The sequence below is a fragment of the Bos grunniens genome, chromosome 2 (genome assembly GCF_055505025.1).
Source record: "Bos grunniens cultivar Pamir isolate PY7600 chromosome 2, Bosgru_T2T1.0, whole genome shotgun sequence".
NCBI classification, from domain to species: Eukaryota; Metazoa; Chordata; class Mammalia; order Artiodactyla; family Bovidae; genus Bos; species Bos grunniens.
Window position 1 is genome coordinate 94,476,408 of NC_141166.1, and position 19,504 is coordinate 94,495,911.

Below are 19,504 nucleotides of genomic sequence, written 5' to 3' on the forward strand. Positions count from 1 at the left end.
TACAGTGAATGCGTTTGCTTTGGTGGTGGTGGTGGTGTAGTCGCTAAGTCATGTCTGACTCTTGCGACCTGTGGACTGTAGCCTGCCAGGCTCCTTTGTCCATGGGATTCTCCAGGTAAGAATACTGGAGTGGGTTGCCATTTCCTTCTCCAAGGGTCTTCCCAACCTAGGAATTGAACCCAGGTCTCCTGCATTGAAGGCAGGTTCCTCACCAACCGAGCTACGAGGCATGCCCCAAAAGTCTCTTTGCTGCTGCTAAGTCACTTCAGTCATGTCCGACTCCGTGCGACCCCATAGACTGCAGCCCACCAAGCTCCCCCACCCCTGGGATCCTCCAGGCAAGAACACTGGAGTGGGTTGCCATTTCCTTCTCCAATGCATGAAAGTGAAAAGTGAAAGTGAAGCTGTTCAGTCGTGTCTGACTCTTCCTGACCCCATGGACTGCAGCCTACCAGGCTCCTCCATCCATGGGATTTTCCAGGCAAGAGTACTGGAGTGGGGTGCCATTGCCTTCTCTCAAAAGTCTCTGTAGACATTCTTAAACCAATGACATGCCAAAAATAGAACGTCTTGGAACATGTAGGAGAATACAAATTCGTGTTAATATAGAAACAATAAAGGAGCAGATATAAGATTCTGCCAACAAGAGGTATGTGTCACTAGTGACAAGACTTATGTGAAAAACCCTCAATCTGATGATTCTCCTGTTCTCCTTCCTTGGTTTTCAAAAAAAACTAGTGACTAGTTAGAATGGAAAAGGAAGAGTATATTTCTTTCTTAATTTTTTAAAGAAAACATTTGATATTTTCCCTCTAGTCTGATGAAGTTCTGGGTAGATGATATAGAAATAATTAGAAGAAAATGTAATTATTTCATGTTAAAATGAATGACAGAAAAGTATAATGTCAAAACCCACACATTTTTCATAATATAAAAGAATGGATCAGAATGACATCTACAGAGAATAAAGTGAACCAGAAAGATATATGGATATGAAAAGTTTCACATTTTATCTTTTAATGAGTGGAAAGAAATAAAAAATATTATAAAATAAAAGAAATAACTTTAATAAGAATTAGAAAAACTTGCAAAATGAGTGACAGGATTTAAGAAAAAATAGCATACAAAAGAAATTATTATTTAGAAACTAGATTAAAACACAAGAACAGATGAACATAAATTTGGAATATAAGTATATATATATAATTATGTAATATGTATAATATAGCATTGAAATATAATGAATAATGTATGTGAATTAAAAAGTAAAATATTAAAAGGAGAAAAATCAAAAAAGAATGGAAAGGGATGAGAGGATTAAATTAGGAAATGACAGCTATAAATAAGTACAGAGAAGCAAATATATGGATAATAGAAACGGCCCCCCAAAAAAGCAAGGGTATAAAATAAATACTAAAATATAGCAAGTATACTGAAAAGAAAAAAAAAGTATATTGTCATTAAACTTTTCCATTCCAGTGATTTATATCAAGAGAAGACTGAGCTGTATAGTAAGATACTCAACAAATGAAAAACACGAGCACTAATTTTACAGCTAGCACACTTACTTTTTCACATAAGGCAACAGACTTACTGCTGTTGACACATTTAAACTTGGAAATTTTTCCCTTTTTAGAGAAATCTATTAGAGGACAATCATCTAATAGAAAACCAAAATGACTGCATTGACATAAGAACTCATAATGAACAGTACACATAGCTATTTGTAGAATTAATTTTAAGTGAGACTTAAAAGGGAGAGCCTATGATATATTCAGACTGTCTAGTTATACTAAAAATGAGCAGAGAGTATGTGAATAATATATGAAAAAATATTTTTTTGAGATTTATCAGTGGAAATGATTTTAATAGTGCTATTATAAAACTTTAGTATATGTAACGTGTGGGGGAAAATAGTCTAATTGTTTTTTTTATTTCTATAATAATTTTTTATTTCTATAATTCCCTATGTTCTTTAAATCAGAATTCTAATCCATGCTGAGGAAGAAAATATATTTGGATTAGTGGCAATGGCACCCCACTCCAGTACTCTTGCCTGGAAAATCCCATGGATGGAGGAGCCTGGAGGCTCCAGTCCATGGGATCACTAAGAGTCTGGCATGACTGAGCGACTTCACTTTCACTTTTCACTTTCATGAATTGGAGAAGGAAATGGCAACCCACTCCAGTGTTCTTGCCTGGAGGATCCCAGGGACAGGGGAGCCTGGTGGGCTGCCATCTATGGGGTCACACAGAGTCGGACACGACTGAAGCGACTTAACAGCTGCAGTACAAATGATTAATTTTAAAATCTTATAGTACTAAATTTGAAGTGGAAGCATGAAATTAAGAGTATTTATTCTGATACACATTATATGTATATATGTAATATTTACATGCAAGATATATATATATAATGTAATATGTACATACATATTTATAGTATGTCTATGTGTATATATATATACACATACATACATATAAATATAAGTGAATTATGACTTTACCACCGAAAAGCCTAGAAACAATGACCAACTCAGAAGTAATTAGAAGCTTTACCACCTAGCATGTAGGTTGTAGTCTTGAAATACCACTTACCGTCAAAGTACTAGAGGTGCTTGGACAAATATCTGAGTGGAGTCTGGAGCATATGTCCCAGCTGAACCTAGAACACTTTATTACAGTGGCTGGTAATGAAGCATCAGAAATTACTAAGTTAGTGTATAACACTAGGATTACATCAATTTGAAGAAGCTCCCACTGACTAAAGACAGGCTAATTTATACTTCAATAAGGATAATAAGTTTGACTTAAATTTATTGATAAAATATTTTTTAAACAGTTAAACAAGGAGAAAGTATATATCTTGTACCACTGAGTAACTAAATAATAGATGAAGAGTATCTCTTTTAATAATATTTCAACTAAAAATAAGCAATAAATGATGGAATTGAAATATTACTAATTTAGCAGCTTTTCGATGACTATATGGTGTTTCTTAGTATGATCCTATAATTATTTACTTTAATTATTTTATCAAATACTGTGTATTTACAAGGGAGAAGGAACTGGCAACCCATTCCAGTATACTTGCCTAGAGAATTCCGTGGATGGAGGATCCTGGTGGGCTGCTGTCCATGGGGTCGCACAGAGTCGGACAGGACTGAAACGACTTATGCATGCATGCATTGGAGAAGGAAATGACAACCCACTCCAGTATTCTTGCCTGGAGAATCCCAGGGACGGAGGAGCCTGGCAGGCTGCTGTCTAGGGGGTCACACAGAGTCAGACATGACTGAAGCAACTTAGCAGCAGCAGTAGCAGTGTATTTAAAAACATAAAAATATGAAAGGTACAACAAAGACTTGTGTTCTATCCCCAAGTTTAAGAAATATGTCAATAACTTTGAAATTCTCTATATGTCAGATGTCCCATTGTTTCTCATGGGTCATTTCACAGGTAAACTTGGCTGTTCTCAAAGTTTCTTGTTCTGTGCTATCTGCAAGATTTTATTTGATTTCTTTACGTATACTTATATATAGTTCTTTTAAACTCTGTGTCTGAAAATTTCAATATCCAGTCTTGAGGCCTTGACATTATATGTCTAGTATTTCCATTTGACCATGAGATCTTCTTGTAAATTTTGTCATTTTTTTTCTCCCATGTGTCCAAAATTTTTGTATCTTTATTTATGAAAATGCAGTTTGAACCTTAGTTTAAAGGTGAGTCTTTTCCTAAAGAAAATGTGCCTATGCTTGGAAAGATATCTGGCTAAACTATTAACCTGGAATAATTTTCAAATGAATTCTCAGCTTGAGGTTTTTAAGGCTACACCACAAAGGTGAATTTTCTTGTCACTGGCTCTTCAATGTCTACTTAAGAGTACATGGAACAAAGGAAAAATCAATACAAACAGCCAAAAGAGCTATATTGAATCCTGTGGTTGGCACTTTAAAATGTGAGTTACAGGGATATGACTATGTTTTCTTGCCCTATAATACTGACAGCCTTCTTGTGCTTTATACTTTATCTCATTTTATCCTCAAACTACTCTAGACAGTCAACATCAGCGACATCTATTCTAAAAAACTAAAGTCATAGAATTTAGCTAACTTTCCCCACAGCATTCTCGGTTTGTGCCTGGTTTTTCTGTCACTTCCCATTCCTATAGGGCTTGGAGGTGGTGTGGTTTCTACTTAATTCTCATTACCATTTTCAGCAGATTTCTCCTTTCTGCTTGCATTTTTTTTTTAAAGACAGTCCTTCAGAGTGCCTGATTTCAGACTAGATCTCCTATTAGTTCTCCATTTTAAAACTTTTCAAGGTTCTTTTCTTGGTTAGTAAAAATCTTAGTCCCTAGTCCATTCCCTTTTCAACTTTTTGCTTGTCATTTTCCCATGACTTTACCCTCCATTTTATTGATATGTTCAGTATTTAGCCTCTCAAAAATGTTATATATAAGCACCCTCCTCTGGCCACTTCTATGATCTCTTTCCAATTCACTTTAGCTTCTCTCCAATAATTATTTTGCCTCCGTTGAAACATCCTATCCCTTGACCCAAACTATTCTTCACTGTCATCTGCCTTATCTTCCTCTCAATTTTCTCTTTAACCATGCTAGCTTCCATGATTAATCACTCCCTTGTAGAAGCCCTCTACTCCTTTGCTTTTCTCTAGTGCTTTTAGAATTTGCCTGGCCAAATGCCAAACCTGATTAAGCTCATAATTCTGCTTACTCTGTGCATGCACCTGAATATTTGAACATGCCTGGAGAGAAAACAGAACCACGCTGACTTTTTCACACTTTAAATTCATAGTCACTAATCTTCAGGGCACACTTAAAAGTGCTAAGCAATCCTATAATTCCCCAGTAAATTTACTTGTCTACTCATCAAGATGATTCTTTCTTATTTCCCTCCTCTCAAACATCTTAAACCCTCTCATTTTCCTCGTGGACAATCAGTAACATCAATTCTTGCTTTGCTAATAACACAGAAGCCACTAGGAGACAATTCCTTTGGCTTTTTATCATCAAATCTTTCAGACTACATTCACATGCACCCAATGCTCATTGAACCTGTTAGGATGCTTTAACAGCAAGCAGCAAAGCACTAAAATGTTAAGATAGGGTTTTTGACATTTCATTAAAGAAAATCAGAGATATGTGATTTCAGGAATGGTTAATTAAAAGTCAACCCACCCATTTACCTGCTGAATCCCATCTCCTTTTGTTTATTCAAGGATCTTTATCTGTCAACTAACCCCTGTTTCCTTTGCATCAGCAATTTCCCCCTTTCTAATTAATTATTTCCCTTAACATTACAAGTATGCTATAGTATTACTTAGTTGGACAATTCTTCCTTTTGACATGAAGATCCCCATCAATTACACCAAAGAAATAAAAATTTTGGAAAGTGTTGTATATGGTCACTGTCTTCACTTTCTCTTTATTCCCTTTAATCAGATTAAGTTATTACTGACAATCTACATTACATCTTAAGAACTTTTATCTAATTAAAATTATTATATTATTGTGGTTTACTCTCATCAAAAGTGTTACAAATGTGTTTACTAAGTTCCATTGACTTTCTCTTCTTACTTGCATCTTTGTTATTTTACAATAGCATCCATTATTTCAATTAATACCAAATGGAATAAAAGAGGGCTAGGGAAGAGAATTAAAGAATAAGGAGAGGATAAATGAGTTTTTGGAAAAGATCAGCAAGATCCTTGGAAAGGTATAGGAAAAGATGGGTGAAGGGAAGACGTCTTTATATGAGGGCCTGTCATGGCCATCAGCTTCAGAGTCATTACCTTTTATTAACACAACACAGAATACTGTTTACATCTTTGTGGACTCCAGTTTGTCCAGTAAAATGCCTTGTTTATAAATAGCTACAAAGTAGTTACTTTTCCATTTAAAGTTTTCAAATTGCATTTTCAGAAAGATTAACCAAACATCATATGTGATTTGCACAATCTCTTGGTGAGGTTGGGGCTTCCCTGGTGGCTCAGTAGTAAAGAATCTGCCTGCAATGCAGGAGTCGTGGGTTCAACACTTGGGTTGAGAAGATCTCCTGGAGGAGGGCATGACAACCCACTCTGGTATTCTTGCCCGGAGATCCCATGGACAGAGGAGCCTGGTGGGCAACAGTCCGTAGGGTTGCAAAGAGTGGACACGACATGTGACTGAGCATGCACCCATGTTGGTGAGGTACACTAAAAAAAAATAGTAATTTTTGTTTTACTACATGTGTGATTTGAGGCCAATCATTTAACCTCTCTGCACTCTAATTTTATCATCAGTAAAATGAGTAAACTGTTGATACCAACATGGTAGCATTAGTGAGGATTGAATTAATTTAGTACCCGGCACATAGCAAGGGTATTTATGTTATCTTTTGAGATGATTGTCATTATTATTTTAAAGAAAGGAAAACTGATATCCATAAAGGTTAGAATTACCCAACTGGAGAAGAGAATGATGAGTTCTGGATCAAAATCCATGTATTTTAATTTTTCAATGATCTACTTTACCCTATTGTTGAATTCAGAGGATATCACTTAGCATGGGTTTAAACATAAATTCAATTCCAAGCAAACTTTTATTTCCTTTAGGAGACTGATATTTGTCTTTCCTGACAATGAGAATTAAAAAACTGATTAGCTTTACCTCTGTTCACTGGCTGCTGAGAAGCTGAATCAAATTTAAAGTGTAATCATAGCAATTATCTGTCTTTATTGCCTTTATCTTCATTGCTTTTATCCATGTCTTATTTGTATTCTGCTTTTCCCTGGTAATTACTTTTTATATATGTATTTTTTTATTAGCTGTCCTTCTGAATTTCTTAGAAGAATTACTTACCATTGTTGAACAAATAAATCTGCTACTATTGTTGGAAGTTGTGAGGAAGAGTTGCCCACATGAGAAGTAGATAAATTGCAAGCCAAAGCCTACAATTTGAAGCTTCCACCCTTGTGGCTCTTTATTTAGAGCTCATAATTGAAGCCACTATTTGTTTTCTCTGTCTGTGATGTCTTAATATATGCAGAATAGTTCTTCCAATTGTCAGTTACACAAGCCTTTTTTGTTTCTCGGGCTCAGCTGCTCTGGGGGACAACAGTCTTTCTTTTGAAGTGCTCACACCAGGGTTCTCCGAAATTAACACATTTGCCACAGAACTTCTACCTTTTTTCAATCCTCTGTCTCTTTCTAAATTGAGATACAATATACAGGGTAAAGTGTATAAAGTATATTACTCAATTATGCAGTTTAAGAATTATTTGCATGTTTACATCCTTTTAACCACCACTCAAATCAAGATATAAAATATTTCCAGCGCTCCATAAGATTCCTTTGTGCCTATCTTGTCTACACCACTGCCCCCAAGAGGTAACCACTATTCTGAGTTCTATCATCATCAATTAATTTTGCCTGTTCTTGAACTTTCTGTAAGTGAAGTCATGCATAGACTATAGACATTTTTGTGCATCTAGCTTTTCCCCCCACTTCACCTATCTGTGAGATTCATTCCTGGTTTTGTTTTGTTTTTTGTGCCTGTGTTTGGCAGGTATTGTTTGTTTGCTTGCTTCGCTACACCTAAATAGCTCTATTCAGCTCATACAGCAGATTATTTTATTGTTATGTCCTAACCCATTGTATGAAAATACCTCAATGTATATTTCCATTCTCCTTTTGATAGGCATCTGGCTTGTCTCCAGTGTGGGATTATTATGAATACAGCCACTCTGAATACTGTATATTGGCTACAAATCCACCTGGGCACTTAGATGATGTAGAAGAGGTAAAATTATAGAAGCATCCATCGTTTCCATCTCTCCCGAGTGTTTGTTATGAAACTCCTCAGTTCTTTGTGAAGCTATGATAAAGAGACACGTCTTACAAAAGAGGAAGAGAGGACCTAAAATATCAGTTAGAAGGATAGAATAGGAAAATTTCACTTGTTATGAAAAATATATCTCCACAATTCCTTTATAATCACAAAACTAATGGGCATTTTAGTGTTCTTTACACCCTGTTTTACTTTGTACCCACAACATAATAGAGGAAAGAAAAGGTTTACTTAGCAGTGGCCATCTCTTATAGATTATTTTCCTCCCCAGTCCTAATTTATATTCCTTTCTCTTTAATATTGATCCTTACTCCTCTGCTTATCTGAGGCAGAGGTAGAGGATACCCAGTGGTTTTCCTAATCTGATCTTATCTGGGGCGCACTGGTAATTTCTCTACTGTTTGTACTGTATTCTCTATGCACAGAAGTTGTTCCCCTTCTTATCTTATGTAAACGGTGACATCTTACAGGAATGTGACTTTAAAAAATCCTACAGGTTTTCTTCATCCTTACAAATTTATCTGAACCATTTTACATACATATTGTTATTTTGTTATTCACTGATACTGCTGATAGATTAAAACACATTAAAAAGAATTCAAAATGGTTTTCCCCTTTCATCTTACCTTTTCTCTTTTTATCTAGACATATCATTTCTTATCAACGTTTTACAGAGATCTGATTTCTTATTGGGTTCATCATCACAATATAATTCTTTACTTACTTTATTTTGTATATGAGTTTTGAATTCTTATCTATTTTTTTTTTACAGGGATTCAGAATCTAGTATATAGTTCTCTGTTACAAACCAGTGGAAAAATATTACAAAGTGGAGGTAGAGAGGTATGAACTTATGTAACACTGTTTTTCAGGATCTGGGAAAACTGAAGCATTTATATGTTGATAAACTTATTATGATGTAACATAGTTGCATTGCTACTTACAATATATTTTAAATATGTATTGGCTATCAAGAGAGTTAGATAAGTATCCTCAGTTCTCCTAAGTCTTATACCTAAGCAACTCTGAGTAAATGCTGGAATTAGAAAGAAGCAGATTACCCAGACCAGTTCCCTTGCCTTAGTCAGCTCAGGCTGCTGTAACAAACTACCAAAGTCTGGGTGTCTTAAACAGCAGAAATTTATTTCTCACTGTTCTGGAGAATGAGAAATCCAAGATCAAGGTACCAGTCAGTCAATATGGTTCCTGGGTGAGAGCTCTCTTCTTGGCTTGTAAACAGCTGACTTCTGGCTATGTTTTTACTATGTTCTGACTGTCTATATTCTTACACATCATCAGAAAAAAAGAAAGAGACAGAGAGACAGACGGAGGTAAAAAAAGAGAGAGAGAGAAATTTCTTTCTCTTCTTATAAAACTACAAATCTCATTTTGAAAACTCTACAGATTAGAGCTGTTGCTCTAAGTGAATATTGTCATAGGGGTCATTCACTCAGCTGCATTGATGGACAGCCTGACTGTGCCTGAAGCCCCACAGAGGCAATTTGGTGCTCCCCCACATCATCTCTCTTTCTTTGCAGTGTCTCATCCTTTAGGAGTGTCTACATGGCTCTCACTCCAGCAGACTAATCTGTAGCTCCCTGTAGCATGGCAGCCACCTTCCAGAAGAGAAGACAGAGCCACCAGGCACCTTCATCCAGATCCAGAACAGGCACGTCATCACTCCTCTACATTCTGTTTATTGAAACAAGTCACTAGCCATCTAAATCAAGGGGTGGGAGGGGGATAATAGAAACAGACTCCATTTCTGGATGAGAGGAGCCACAAATTTCATCGCCAAATGTGGCAAGACAGAACATCATTGCAGCCACCTTTGGAAATGCTCTGCTACATCCAGAATGTAATAAAGTCAGCCAGGACCACCTCTTTTCCCTTACAATCTGCCAATCAATGTTCCGGATTGTTTTCATTACAATCTTTTCCTACCCAGTTGCAATGACCCTAAGACTCAGGCCTTATGAGATTATGAATGAATTCTAATCTTGATTTTTAATTCTGGCCCCAATGAATTTTTAATAATGTATTATTAAACTTTATTTTTTAGAGCAGTTTTAGGTTCATCTCAAAATTGAGTGGAAGGTACAGTGATTTTTCTTGCTGCCACCCATGCATACCCTTCCCCATTAACAGCAGCACCACCAGAGTGACACATTTGTTACAGCTGATGAAGCTACCCTGACATATCACTATGTTTGAACCCCAAAGCCATAGTTTACATTAGGGTTCACTCTTGGTGTTGTACATTCATTGAGTTTGGTCAAATTTATAATGATGTGTGTCTGCCGTTATAATATTACCTGGCCCAAATGAACTTGGTAAACATTTGTATTTTTCTGAAGTACAGTTTTGCTCATTCTTTTACCTGCCTGAGGTTGAAAATCCCACCTCACTGAGAGGAAGTAGGGAAGAATTGAACAGTGTTGTCAAAAGGATTCTGCACAGAGTGACTACAGTTCAAGTCTCTGTAAATATTGCTAATTGTTCTCAGTGCTCTATATAAACTTCGTTTAAGAACTGAAGACCGTTAGCTTGCTCCCATCTAAACTTTTGCTTGCTCTTTGCTAAACATCCCTCTCCTCTGCTATTAATGCCAGTCTTCATTAGCATGACCATTCTCTTACCTGTGGACTTCATTTAGCTGATATATCTCTTAATGGGTGTACAGTTCATTTGAACGGGCTGGGCAATGCAAAATAGATGGTGTCATCAATGCCCTCGTTCTGGATGCTATAAGTCTATTGACATTCCTGTCTTTGTTTAAGCCTGTGAACAAACAAAAATTCTTAGGCTTTGTTCACAATTTCTGTTCAGTTATCTCTCCCGCATCCTAGAGATAATATATCCATTTTGTTGTGTATAAACTTAAGTAAAGTGTCTAGGGACATTTGAAGAACTATTGAAAATTTACTTTCACCTCACTCTGTTCAGGTAGAGAACAAAAAAAAATTAAAAGTATATAGATTTTCTAATAAAACTTATAAGTGAGAAACTCATAATTTTAAATACTGCTAAGATTTACTCCTTCAGACTCATTACTCTCCAAATATACAAATCTTGAACACTGTTAGGTAATAGCTATACGCTACTTCATAATGGGGACAGTACAGATCTGGTTGTTAAATAAGGTCATTAACTCTGCATGTCTTAAAATAAGAATGGTTCCATTCTTAATAAGTTTTTGCTAAACATAATGGAGCATTTAGAAAAGTGTTCTCAAATAGTTACTTGACATAAAACCCTGAGGTAAGATTTGGTTATAGGTCTCAGCTCCTATTATTGTGTTCCATTAAAATGTGCTGATGGTTTATTCTTTTGTATTAAGAAAAGTCTTCACACCTGGGATTCTTTATTCTGATACCCACCCAAGTTTTTAATCATACCCCCTAAGATACACTTATTTATTGAGTTAAAATGTCAGTTTCTTGTTTGTATAAAATGACTACCCATGATCATACCTCTATTTCCTTCATTGTCTCATTCAGCACCTGTGCTAGATGGAAGGCATATACCAGTGACCCGGGCAGGCATGTTCCATGATTCTGTGGAACTTACATTCTTATGGGGAAAAACTAGATAAAAAGGTGCAGTATGCCACTGGATTGCCAGGATTTTGGAGGCCATCAAATGATGTAAATAGATGAGGAGATGTTGTAAACCACTCACTTAAATCTAAGACATTAAGAAGCTGGCAACCAAACCCACAGGCCTTGAGAATTTGACTCTCCATGAATTACATGTATTCAAATCATCCAGGTATATTTTGGAAGACTTTTTAGAAAACTCAAGAGGTTCCTGGAAGCATGGAAAGCAGGGCAGTGTTATTTCTTCCAAGTTGTTCTAGTAAAACTCTATTAAAATAAATGTACATGAATTGACCAGAAAAAATGTGTATTATAATTTTAGATACCAGTTCTATAAAGAAATTAAAAGGAATCAGAAAGCAATGCAGAGCAAGGAGAGGTGAAAGGAAGGAAGAAAACCTTCAGGGCAGTGGAACAAGGGCTTTCTGAATCTGTGGTGGTGGCATTTGAACAGAGACCTGACTCCTGAGGAGATAGTCTGAGGAGACGTGCAGCATTCAGGTCAGAGGCACAGAATATGAGAAGGCTAGAAAGTGGGTCAAATTAAGGAAAGGGAGAGTGGTAGGAGCTGAGGTTGGGGAAGTGAGGAAGGACAGGTCATGAAGTGATTTGCATGCCATGAACATGTTGCTCAGCTTTTAGTTTTGAATACAATGGAAGTTATAGCAAAATGGCTGGTGCTACACTTAGAAGTATTCTTTGATCTATTTATCAGGCTACTCAAAAGACTGCCTTTTTGAGCAGGATCTGCAACAAGAAGCAATTCTGTGACAAATTCAGATTGTGGTACAAGCAGTTTTGCCACTTGATGCATAAGTTATGGCAAATTCCAGAGTTCTTTAAGCATCTGTGGTAAATAATAGTAACGTATTGAATCTTGGGGAACACCCAGGAAGAGATTTCAAAACAAAATCTTTAGGTTCTGAAGCAAGATTGGACAGTATGCAGAAGAGAAGCCTATACTGTTCAAAAATCATCTCCTGCCATGGTATTGGACCCTGGTGGAGAAAGTGCCTGACCGTAGCATATCAAAAGTCTATGCAACCAGAGTTTTCATCATAAATTAGTTATTTTCACTCATCAAGTTATAAGGTCTGGCAGGAACAGCAACAATCTCCCATACAAGAAAAGGTCTGCATTTGGGATCATTCCTGAACAGACAGCTCAGAACCCAATGACATTCCTTGCACCAGTAACTCTGAGTATAATTACACTTAGGATTTAATAAGGTATTTATTAAGTTTCTGTCTGATAGAGAAGGAAAAACCTGGCCAGGTTCAAAGGTTTATCAAGCCACACAAAAATCTGTATACATCAATGTTCATAGCAATATTATTTATAGAAGCCAAAAAGTGGAAACAATCAAAATGGTATCAATTGATAAAGAAAAACATGTGATATATTCATAAATGGATATTATTCAACCATATAAAGTACTAATACATGATACAACATCGATAACTCTTAAAAATATTGTGTTAAGTGAAAGAAGTCAGTTACAAAGGACCATATACTATATGATTCCACTTATACAAAATGTCCAGATTAAGCAAATTCACAGAGATAGGAAGCAAATTAGTGATTGCCCATTACTGGGTATAGAAGGTTTGGAGGATGATGGTTAGGAGGGAGGGTCATTAAAATGTGCTAAAATGAGTTGTGTGATGAATGCACAATTTTGTGAAAATATGAAAAGCCATTACATTGTATAATTTAAATGGGTGGGGCAATTGTATGGTGCATGCTTTATATTTCAATAAAGCTGTTTTAAAAGAAGATGGATTGGCTTGTTAGCATGTCAAATGCTTAAAATTGGTTACTAATACATTACAGCTCTACATAGCAATGCTCATGAAAGACAGCAATGAGGGGGAAATCCTTTCAATTGTCAGAACTTCAAGCAGGTCTCATAGGCATCAATTTAGAGGGGAGAGAGAAAATGTTGAAATTAAGAATATACACAGATTCTTCATCAGTGGCAAATAGTTTGGTTGTTTGGTCAGGGACCTGGGAGGAACAAGTCTTAAAGCTACAATGCAGTAAGTTCTGAGAAAGGAATATATGGATAGATCTACAGGAATGAACACACAATGTGTGGATCTTTTTATCCCACATTAACAATTACCAGGAACATCCACCATACTTAAAATCAGTGGATAGAATGATCATCCCACAGAGCTTCACCAAATGCTACCCTCACCCACTTCATTGCTTGCACAACAGGCCCAAAATGGAGAGGCCCTGGGAGCAAGGATGGAAAATATGTGTAGGTCCCCGACTGAACTAGCTACTGTCGTTACTGAATGTCAAACCAGCCTTGGAAAAAACTCTGAGATCCCCATTAATCCAGGAGATTAATAAGTAACTTGGGAAACGTTGATCACATCAGACCTACCTCTTCCATCTTTGGAGGGGCATCAGTTCATCATTATTTAGATACAGATTATGAATATGGGTTTATCTTTCATGCCAATAGTGCCTGAGCTAGCGTTGCTATTAAAGGGTTCTGAGTGTTTATCAGATAGGATCCAGAGAAGTATGATGATGGGCATATGACCTTGGATCCCATTGTTTCTGCCTTATACCATATCATGGTGAAGCTAAAGATTGATAGAAATTTGGAACTGTTTGATAGTCACAATTTTAAGATGTGTCCCCAAGAGTTTGATCCCCTGGTATATACATATCTTTGCCCTGTTATTCAAACACTAATCTAGTTTTTCAGTAGAGGGATTTACTTTTGAAATTAATATTCCAAATCAGTTGATCTTAAGATAGGGTGACTATCTGGATCGATCTATCGCATGAGCCCCTAAGCGCAAACAATTTACTCTGGCTGGTGACAGAAGGGGAAATTAAGAGATTCAAAGCAATGGCATGATGTGGTGTACTGTTGCTGATTTGGAGATGGAAGGGGACACTTGGCAAAAGAATTCGATCACCTTTGATGAGCTGAATGATCACCCTAATGATATCTAGCAAGGACTTCACAGGGGACTTTAGTCCTAAAACCACAAGGAACTGAATTTTGCCAACAACCTGAATGAGCTTAGGAGTAGATTTTTTTTTTTGTCCCTGAGCCTCCAGGTGAGAACTAACCAAACCAACTCTGATTTCAGCCTTGTGATACCCTGAATTTAGTCAAGCTGTGCTGAACTTCTGACCTATAGGAAGTGAGTTAATAAATGGGAGTGGTCTTCACTCACTAAGTTTGTGGTAATTTGTTACTCAGCTATAGAAAACTAATACAGGTGGCCTCTGAACTGTACACCTAGAAGGCCAGGCTTATGGAATTAGAGCATTTTCTTTCAAGCTGCAGTATATATTTTGAATTATCAACTATTATATGATGTTATGTCCCACCAGGTAGAATAATTAGGTCTGGGAACAGAGAGGTGGAAGTCAGGGTGGACTATCTCATTGTCACTTTGTACTTTTCCTCTCCACAACTTTAGGCTCATTTGGACTAGAGATCCTGGTTCCAGCCATGATGTGATGGGGCCTTCCACCAGGAGATGCAGGTAAGGTTCCCCTAAACCTAAGGCTATGATGGCCACCTGGTCATTTATTGATCCTCACACCAGTAAGTACAGGTAAAAAATGAAATTGTTTTACTGACTTGAAGAAATGAGCCTTATTTTCATGAAGAAATAGTGATGCTATGTAATGGAGACAGACGTGATTATGCTTGGAACTCAGGAAGTCCCATAGGGCTCTTCCTGGTTTGGGTCTTTTTCACCCCCAGTAATAGCCATGATTAGGCAATTAATCAAAAGCCATGATTAGGCAGTTAATCAAAAGCAACAGCTTTAGCCTGTCAGATTTAGCCTGACAAGCGTATACTAATGAGATGTTCAGACCCCAAGAGTTCAAGGTAATGATGATCCAATAGGCTATTCACCTAGTGATTTTCAGCTTGGAGAAGGGGTAAATTTCCCCCACTGGGGTGCATTCGGCAATATCTAGAGACGTTTATAATCACAATTTGGGGGAAGAAGGCTATGGTTTTTCCAGTGGTCATGTATGGATGTGAGAGTTGGACTATAAAGAAAGCTGAGCACAGAAGAATTGATGCTTTTGAACTGTGGTGTTGGAGAAGACTCTTGAGAGTCCCTTGGACTACAAGGGGATCCAACCAGTCCATCCTAAAGAGATCAGTCCTGGGTGTTCATTGGAAGGACTGATGTTGAAGCGGAAACTCTAATACTTTGGCCACCTCATGCGAAGAGCTGACTCAGTGAAAAAGACCCTGATGCTGGGAAAGATTGAGGGCAGGAGAAGGGGATGACAGAGGATGAGATGGTTGGATGGCATCACCAACTCAATGGACATGGGTTTGTGTGGACTCTGGGAGTTGGTGATGGACAGGGAGGCCTGGTGTGCTGCAGTTCATGGGGTCACAAAGAGTCGGACATGACTGAGCGATTGAACTGAACTGTACTACTGGTTTCTCTGAGTTGAAGTCAGGGATGGTACCTAACATCCTCCAAGGCATCTCCCGTAACAAAGAATCATTTGTCTCAAAATGTTAATAGTGCTGAGGTTGAAGCACTCTAACTTAATTCAATAGAAATACTGACCAAAGTTAAATGGAATGTAGAAATATTGATAGAGATAGATGATAAATATTTGAGGGATGTTGAAGAGGAAAAGAATAGCTGTATTGCTTTGCCAGGCAAAGGGGGCCACAGTGGGCTAATGCTCTCAAAACTGTGCCCCCAAGGAAAATGATAAATATTTATCTCCACCTTGAGATCAATTTCAGGAATGGACTTATATTGTACCATCTGAGCCACCAGGGAACTCCATTGTATTCTATATGTATATAACTGCTACTGCTAAGTCACTTCAGTCGTGTCTGACTCTGTGCAACCCCATAGACGGCAGCCCACCAGGCTCCCCCATCCCTGGGATTCTCCAGGCAAGAACACTGGAGTGGGTTGCCATTTCCTTCTCCAATGCATGAAAGGAAAAGTGAAAGTAAAGGTGCTCATTCGTGTCCGACTCTTCGCGACCCCATGGACTGCAGCCTACCAGGCTCCTCCACCCATGGGATTTGCCAGGCAAGACTACTGGAGTGGGGTGCCATTGCCTTCTCCCATATGTATATAAAGAATATAACAATTCACTTTCTTGAGATTAAGTAAGTTGTGCATGAATCAGAGTGGTACAAAAGGTGCATTGTCATTTAGCTCTCAGGGTTCTATCCTTGATGGGCCTTAACTTTCCTAGGCCCTCAGACCTGCCTTCCAGTTTCCAGTGTCTTTTACTTTGGGCTTGAGTATACTGTCTCTGCCTCTTGGTCCACTGGAGGCTGTTACACATGAATGAGTGCCAGGCCAGAAATGCTGAGGAATTAATGCCTGTGGTCCCCACCTGCCATCCCTTGTAGGAACAACCTCAGCAAATGTCTAAGAGGAACTGACTTCTTTGTTCATCTAAGCGGGATTCCTTGAGGCACATGCTATATGCTGACTTCTAGAATTCCCTATGGGATTCACTTGCTCATAGTGGCAGTTTGCTTGATAATACATTGTTTATGACTTCTTCCCTTTCTCTGTGTTATGTCCCATCTGACTGATGTTCCTTGGGATCAGCTGTCAAATAAACTCTTTATACCTCAGTCCACACCATGGTGTGATTCTGGGGAAACCTAAATTAAAACAGAAACTTTTGGAGATGTTTAAGTCAGAGAATGACATCATCTAATTGATATTTTTAAATAGCTCCTGTAGCTGTTTTATAACATATGTGTAGTTGAGAGGGCGAGCAGTATTGAGAAATGCTGAGGGCTTGAACTCAGATAGGAGCATAGGTTTGGATTACAACTGGGTATATTAACAATAGAATTGAAGATAGAGAAAAATGTGAAAATTTGGCCTGAATAATTAGATGTGTTCTTGAGAACATGTGGAAAAGAAAGCTGCTGATGCAGGGGTGCTGATGATATAGAACAGGGCAGAGGGAATAAAAATTTATTTCTTTACATATACTCATTTGGTGAATTCTGACTTCTAAGGTTACGTGTTAGGTAACAGTTAAATGTGTAAATCTGGAGGTCTGAGAATTCAGAAAATTAAGTTGGAAGTAATAAACATATGAATGGCATTTCTCCTGTTACATAACAGAAAAAAGTAGAATTTTATGATTAACATTTGACAAGTGCTACAAAAAATGCTTATACATTATTGAACTTAAAAGAACTGGAATTTGATATTTAGAGAAGTCTGAATTATTTTATTTTACTATTATAGAAGTCTCAAGGCACTCCAATTATAGTTTGGGGGATAATGAGGAAATCTATTGGATCTGAGAATGATGTCCAAGCTCTGAGTAAATATTTCCTTCTTATATGAAAAAAAACAATTATACTTCAGCAGTAAGATTTTATAAATGGCAACTTTTAAAACATATTTTAAGAAGTAAAATGATCACAAATCATGTTACCATAATGAAAAAATAAGTATTCATTTTTGTACAATATCTATTAATGTCATAACCAAAACACTATTTTGTTTTTAATTTTTACTTTGCATGTCTTGAAAGATTTCTGAGTTTATCAAATGTTTATTTTTAGAACATGATTTTCAATCACTACAACTCATTTCATCATATGGTTTTAAGACAATTTGCTTATAGTTAGACATTGAGTTTATTTACAATATTCTATTATAATAATGTAGTACACACTTACTAAGCCTTTGACTACACCTCTGATCATTTTCTTTGGTTACATACCTAGAAATGAGAAAGTTATTTAAGGTTGCATGGCATATATTGTTATCATGTATTCTAAGTAGGCTGTGCCAATTTAATACCTGCTGTGCCAATTTTATACCTGTCCTTATTATTTGCCAGCATTAAGGATTGCCTTGGCCAATTTGAGATATATATATACATATATGTAATATCAAATATATATTTGTGTGTGTATATACAATGGCACCCCACTCCAGTACTCTTGCCTGGAAAATCCCATAGACGGAGAAGCCTGGTAGGCTGCAGTCCATGGGGTTGCTGAGGGTTGGACACGACTGAGTGACTTCACTTTCACTTTTCACTTTCCTGCATTGGAGAAGGAAATGGCAGCCCACTCCAGTGTTCTTTCCTGGAGAACCCCAGGGACGGGGGAGCATGGTGGGCTGCCGTCTTTGGGGGTCGCACAGAGTCGGACACGACTGAAGCGACTTAGCAGCAGCAGCAGCAGCATGTATACATATATACGTATAAAGTTTTTATTTTATCTGCATTTCTCAAATTACTAAATAGTATTAACTTTTTGTATATTTTTGCCATTTTTATTTCTTCTTTCTCATTACATATTCAGATAGTTTGCCCACTTTCCTATGGAGAAATTTTTGTAACTATCATTTATTTGTAAAAATTTGCTTGATAAGAACTGTATCTCTTTTTTTCTACAAATTCACAAAATTGTCCCTATGTACCATCACTCTTTCATTTTTGCATACAATGACATTGTTTACAAAAGTTACATATTATGTATAGTCAGTGGAACTCTTCCTTCCATGTTTTCCTTTCTTTGTATGCCTGTGTTTTATTTCCATACTCTGAACAAGTAAACAGTAAACATTATTTTCTTCTATTTTTTTAGTGTCCTCATTTTATATATTGATACTTGAAATTTTAATCCAACTGAAAATAAATTTGGTTTCAAGTAGGATACATAAATGATATCTAAGATTTCTTTTTAATGCCATATATTGATTAATCATTACAAATTTGAAGAAATAATAATCGATTTCTCAACAGTTTATTTTATTTAATTAATTTCACTATTTATATTTTGGAAAGTTATTTGGACTAGTGCTTATCATGAATTTTCATTTTCATAATATAAAATCATTTTTATTATGTTTGTTGATTATCTTTGCCAGTTTTTAAAAAATTACTATTAAACTTTAAAATATTTTAAGTGACCGTCATTCCGCTACCTGAACCACTTATCTATAAATGTACTTGGTGAAAGTGGACATCTGTTGTGAATTTACAATGCTGTGCTACACCCTGCCTTGTGATGCTGGAGGTCAGGCT

The 19,504-nt window shown here is 36.9% G+C and overlaps 1 protein-coding gene across 19 annotated transcripts in view; it reads left to right on the forward strand.

Moving 5' to 3' along the window:
- The window catches only part of GALNT13 (polypeptide N-acetylgalactosaminyltransferase 13), a 943,716-nt gene that overhangs the window by 222,849 nt on the left and 701,363 nt on the right, over nucleotides 1-19,504 (forward strand). For 18 of the 19 annotated variants that reach the window (XR_015151979.1, XR_015151977.1, XM_086368993.1 and 15 more), the window contains one exon: nucleotides 14,908-14,973. The gene's annotated coding sequence lies outside the window, so the exon portion shown is untranslated. Of the gene's footprint in view, nucleotides 1-9,391; nucleotides 9,523-14,907; nucleotides 14,974-19,504 lie in introns of all 19 variants that reach the window. The other variant, XM_086368819.1, reaches the window with a different exon arrangement.